Consider the following 6,000-nt stretch of genomic DNA (forward strand, 5'->3'; position numbering starts at 1 on the left):
ATGCAAGCAAAAATATTACATGGAACTTCTGGGAAAGATTTCTTCAAAGGGGGCACACTGTTTCTTCTTTCTTCTTCCATTCTGCTGCCTGGAAAGTAGATGTGATAGCAGGAACTCTAGTAGCCAACTTGAACTCTGGCAGTGGGTTCTCCAAGATGATTCCAAAATACACAAAGGTTTAACAATTTGTTTATATCTAATGTGAATATTGCCTTCCATAAAAATATAAATTCATTAAGACTGTTCAATTCATAATATAAATGATTTTATCAGATCCTTTTTTAGGAAAAAGTTTATGAGATATAAACAGTATCAGGATAACAAATGTATCAACCTGTTTTCCCTTCACTTATCATGATATGTAATTATCCATCTTTTCCACTAGAATGTAAGCTTCATATTATCTAGTAAAAACTCATATTTAATATGGGCCAGTCAATCATATATAGTCCTCATAACAATCCTATGAGGGAATCTACCATTATTCCCATTTTACAGATGCAGAAACTAGGGCACAGAGAGGTCAAATGACTTGTCTACTATCAAACAGCTGGGAAGAAGCAGTGCCAGAATTCAAACCTAGGTAATCTGATTGCAGAGTGAGCATTCTAACTGCTGCTCTATGTGGCTGCTTTGTGAAAATTGAGATCTTGTATTGTTCACAACTTGTGTCCTCCATGCCTAGCACAATGTTTGAAAAATACTCAAAGCTCAGTAAACACATTAAATGAAGATTTATTCATTACACATTATATGAAGTTATCAAAATATCACATGTTCCCTGAAAATACATACATCTATTATGTATCAATGAATTTTTTAAATAAACAAAAAAAATGAATGAGGGAAAAGAACAGACAGAAAAACTGACAGACACTAGATTTGATTTCACATAATTCATAATCTTGGCTCCAGGCAAAGTTCTTCCAGAAATAATAAAGAATATAGAAACTTACAATACTGTGGGGATCTAGATCCTACAGACGAGGCTCTGAGAGCTTTCTCCACTGAGGTTGTATTGGCTTTAGCCAAGAACTCTTGTTAGACGAACAAGATGAAGTTTCCCTGATAAGACTAATTTTGAGAAATAGAGTTTACAAGGGTCATTTCTATCTAGACCTCAGCAATAGAAGTTATCCTCCCTTTACATCCCTTGTAAGTTGGATTCCTAGGTATTTTATTCTCTTTGAAGCTATTGTGAATGGGAGTTCATTCATGATTTGGCTCTGTTTGTTTGTTACTGGTGTATAAGAATGCTTGTGATTTTTGCACATTGATTTTGTATCCTGAGACTTTGCTGAAGTTGCTTATCAGCTTAAGGAGATTTTGGGCTGAGATGATGGGGTTTTTTAAATATACAATCATGTCATCTGCAAACAGGGACAATTTGACTTCTTCTTTTCCTAACTGAATACCCTTGATTTCTTTCTCTTGCCTGATTGCCCTAGCCAGAACTTCCAACACTATGTTGAATAGGAGTGGTGAGAGGACATGGATGCAGCTGGAAACCATCATTCTCAGCAAACTATCGCAAGAACACAAAACCAAACACTGCATGTTCTCACTCATAGGTGGGAATTGAACAATGAGATCACTTGGACACGGGAAGGGGAATATCACACACCGGGGCCTATTGTGGAGAGGGAGGAGGGGGGAGGGGTGGCATTGGGAGTTATACCTGATGTAAATGACGAGTTGATGGGTGCTGACGAGTTGATGGGTGCAGCACACCAACATGGCACATGTATACATATGTAACAAACCTGCACGTTGTACACATGTACCCTAGAACTTAAAGTATAATAATAAAAAAAAAAAAAAGAAGTTATCCTCCCAACCTGATCTCTGAGGCAGTTTTCATAGACTCTGGTTGGCCAGGATCACCAATTAAACCAGAAATGTAAAGAACACTGCTAGCCTCTTCCAACTCTCTTGCTCTGCGCCAAACAGGATGATTTAATCCAGAATCAATGTAGTGACAGCTACAATCAAGCAAGTAATAGCAACTTCGGATCACCAATTTAACCAGAAATGTAAAGAACACTGCTAGCCTCTTCCAACTCTCTTGCTCTGTGCCAAACAGGATGATTTAATCCAGAATCAGTGCAGTGACAGCTACAATCAGGGAAGTAATAGCAACTTCAGATCACCAGAGTTGGGAAAGGGGAGCAAATAGAGGCCTGTCATTGTCTCAGATACCAACATGAACTTCAATGAGCCAGGGACATTCAATTCCTGTTTTTAAAAGAAACAAATGCCCCTAGGAGAAAAGAGAGTTTATTTTGTCAAAGGTAGGAGGAACCTTGTTTTACATTCAGGGTTCAAAGTATATTAAAATTTTCAAATACTCCTGTTGTTTTCCAAGAACACATTCACAACATTTATATAAGATCCAACTGTGCATTTAAGCCTTTTATGTACTCAGGGCTCTCCTAGTGGTCTCTCTGAGACTGAAAGAGCTCTTTCCATAATATTAATGGCTTCTCCTTAATGAAGCACTTTACCTGGATTTGAAGATAAGAAAAACCCTTCCTCTACACCCCATGAATTTTGGCCACTTTGTTCTTAGTCTAGGAAAAGTTTGTAAAGTTATTTATTTATTTATTTATTTATTTATTTAGAGCCTCATCCTGTCATCCAGGCTGGAGTGCGGTGGTATGATCTCTGCTCACTGCAACCTCTGCCTCCCAGGTTCAAGCAATTATCCTGCCTCAGCCTCCCAAGTAGCTGGCATTACAGGCACGTGCCACCAAGCCCAGCTAATTTTTGTATTTTTAGTAGAGATGGAGTTTTGTCATGTTGGCCAGGCCGGTTTCGAACCCCTGGCCTCAAGTGATCCGCCCACCCCAGCCTCCTAAAATGCTGGGATTACAGGCATGAGCCATCTCGCCCAGCAAAGAGTTTGTAAGATTCTTAAAATGTACACACTTCTGAAGTTTCATGTATGAAATAGGAATATTAAGCAAAGATACTGATTACATAAGCCACATGCCATGCTCTTTATGGTTCAATATGGCACTTTACTTCCATTATCTTCCCATAAACACATTATTCTCACAATGTGCAGTTCCTATAGCAAAGTAGCTACAGCACCGGATATAGTGAACAAGGAAAACTCAGCAGACTTTACTGGGGTTAAAACTGGTCTTACCCTATTTGAAATCTCAGCAACTGACAACTACGGAATCTTAAAAGAAGCAAAATGTTCAATAGGTGAAAGGCAGCATCCTCTTTCACATATAATAGAAGCTTTAATGAATGTTCCCATATTGATGAAATTTGAACATCCCTGTTTTCCTAAGAAGAATGGTGTCTATAGTTTCTGCAACAGTTTGTACTTTAAGTATTCCATTCCATTGTCTCCTTAAGTACACTAAAATTTGTCAGACCATGTGTACTCACTTGCAGTTGGAAAATATGGTCACCACATTGATAGTTTGAACTATGCTAGACAGCTGTTACACAAGTTCTGAAGAAAGATGAGAGCAGAGCCAAAACATGCCACAAATTTGTCACTCAGGAGCTGATAAAATACTGAACTGGGGTTTTTCACCTGGCTGCAAATATGCAAACGATACTCAGCACAGTAAAGAATTTAGATATAGCTTCTCTGTGTAAACCAAATCTTAACAAAAAGAAGACATTCACCCCTCAGAAGGAAGAGAAGTTTGTGAGTTCTACTTCAAACTCTGTGATCTCAAGTATTTCTTCTCTGTCAAGCCCTCAATACTGTTTCAGTATGGCCTTGGCATAAGGTTCATCAAGAAGGGGATACCTCAGTATTCAAAGGGATAGATAAATCATTTAGAAATGCACCATGCTGATATGAAGCAGAGCTTAGTTGTTTCTTCATACAAAACATCTGTATAACAAACAAGTCTTTTTCATCAAAAGATCAAATACTATTTCATGTCAGGAATTATTTTACAGACCTAAAACAACTAGTAAAACGAGAGGTTTACATTAGAGTGGCTGTGAACTAAAGGAAAACCAAGCAAGCTTTATCAATAATGCAAGAAGTGAAAGGAATAAGAGGGAAGGATACAGCAAAAACAAGAAGGGTCAAGGAAAAACAAAGAGTCATAAACAGAAAGCAAATTCTATAAACTTAAATAATAAATTGAAATCAAAATTTTAGAGGATTGCTGATCTCTATTAAAGATCCCTATTCTGCTTTGAAATTTAAATAATCAAGTGGAGCTAAAAATAAGAAAAAATCTACAATGGAGCTTTTAATAAAAGTAAGTGAACAATGATACAATGCCTTTCATGACCACTTGTATACCTTTCTATAGTTCTTAATTTCATTTCCTTTCTTAGTTCACCAAGGAAAACATCTCCAGCTCACCCATGGAACATAACCTAGATTCCTCTTCCTGACACCACGCCCCATGAATGTGGCTACACTGTGATCTTAAACATGTGACATTCAATACTTACCTCGGACTTTTCTGGAAAAATTCATGGGACAGCCTGAAGGGGTGATATTAGCAACTCCTGTCATGCTTTGAAACACCTTCTCTCCTGCCAGTTGAACTTGCTTACTGACTGAAGTAGCCACACCAGTCTCTGGATTCTGTAGAACTAATGAAGTTATTCCCACAGATAACCATTTTGAACAAACTGCTTAAGTCTAAAGCAATACAAATATCCTATACACACATCTCATACTTCACTAAAATGTTCCAGATCAGTGATAGAAAAGTTATCTCACTAAAACCTGACACTCTTCAATGCCTTTGATTTCTAAGTTAGGAAGGGCACTCCACCCAACAGACCAAACAGCGACCTTGGTGATCTTGAAGTTCCAGAGTCCTCCATCTGTAACATCATTAGAGCTATTTTGTTTGTTAATGAATACCTATAGATTAATAATACATTCAAGAGGGCTTGAGGCCCTACAACCCTTTGTGGTCCAAAATGCCCTCATCAACATAGTGTAGTAAAATGAGCATGTACTGAGAGTCAGATGGGCCCAGGTTCAAATACCAATTTTGTTACTTCTTACCTATGTGACCTGGTCAAGTCACTCAAACCGAGACTCAATTTTTCTTCTTATAAAATGAAGCTAATGAAGATAATAATAACCATATATCCATAAATGAATATAATGTAGGTAAAGCACATGGCACCATCCCTGGCACATAGAACCAGCGGCCACTCCAGAAATTCTGGAAAGAGGGTCTCAAGCGTAACATTCTGGTGGAAAGGGGCTGGTGAGGGAGACTCAATAAATTTAGTTCTCATCAAAGCCCATACCATTGTAAAGGTCAGAGATTCAGTGTCTTTCGAGGCTGGAGTCCCTTTAAGAACTAATACCAGTACAATATTCTTTAATCCTGACAGTTCCACTCTTTTGAACACAAAATCCAGAAGGATTTTGTTACTTGGTTTTATCTAGCTGGGATCAACCCATTGAGGCACATTCAGGAATAAACCAGTCTATTACCATAAAGTAACTGAGTGGTTGTTACAAAATCACATGTGCAACATGTATGTTCAGGTCCATAAATTCAGGCTATTTTTCTTTTGTAAATGATAAACAAAATTAGCAGCTCTCTTCAGCCTTTGGCACAAAACATAAAGGAGCTAAATTGACCTGAACTCAGAATGCTTGAAAATAATTAACAACAACTGCAAAGCCTTGTAGACCTACTGTTTAGCTCAGCCTGTATCTAGGAAGCTTGATCAAAAAGATATATACCAGAACATACCAGAGACTCAGTCCTGAGGTTCTGCAAGGATCTTGCTTCCTTGGCTGTTACCAACTAACAGAACATGGAGGGCAATTCTTGGCATTCAGAGAATAATTCCTTTTCACTTCCATCTTTGATTCAAGCTTTACTAATCCTACATATTGCCTCATTCAATGAATATTTACTAAATAGTGTGATATAATGGATGTGGGATTTGGAGTCTAATGAACCCAGGTTAAAGTCCACTTTGCCCCATACCAGTTGCTACATACCAACTTAGAAGGGAAAGGACAAGCTGTGATAT

This window comes from Macaca fascicularis, chromosome X, assembly GCF_037993035.2.
Source record: "Macaca fascicularis isolate 582-1 chromosome X, T2T-MFA8v1.1".
NCBI lineage: Eukaryota > Metazoa > Chordata > Mammalia > Primates > Cercopithecidae > Macaca > Macaca fascicularis.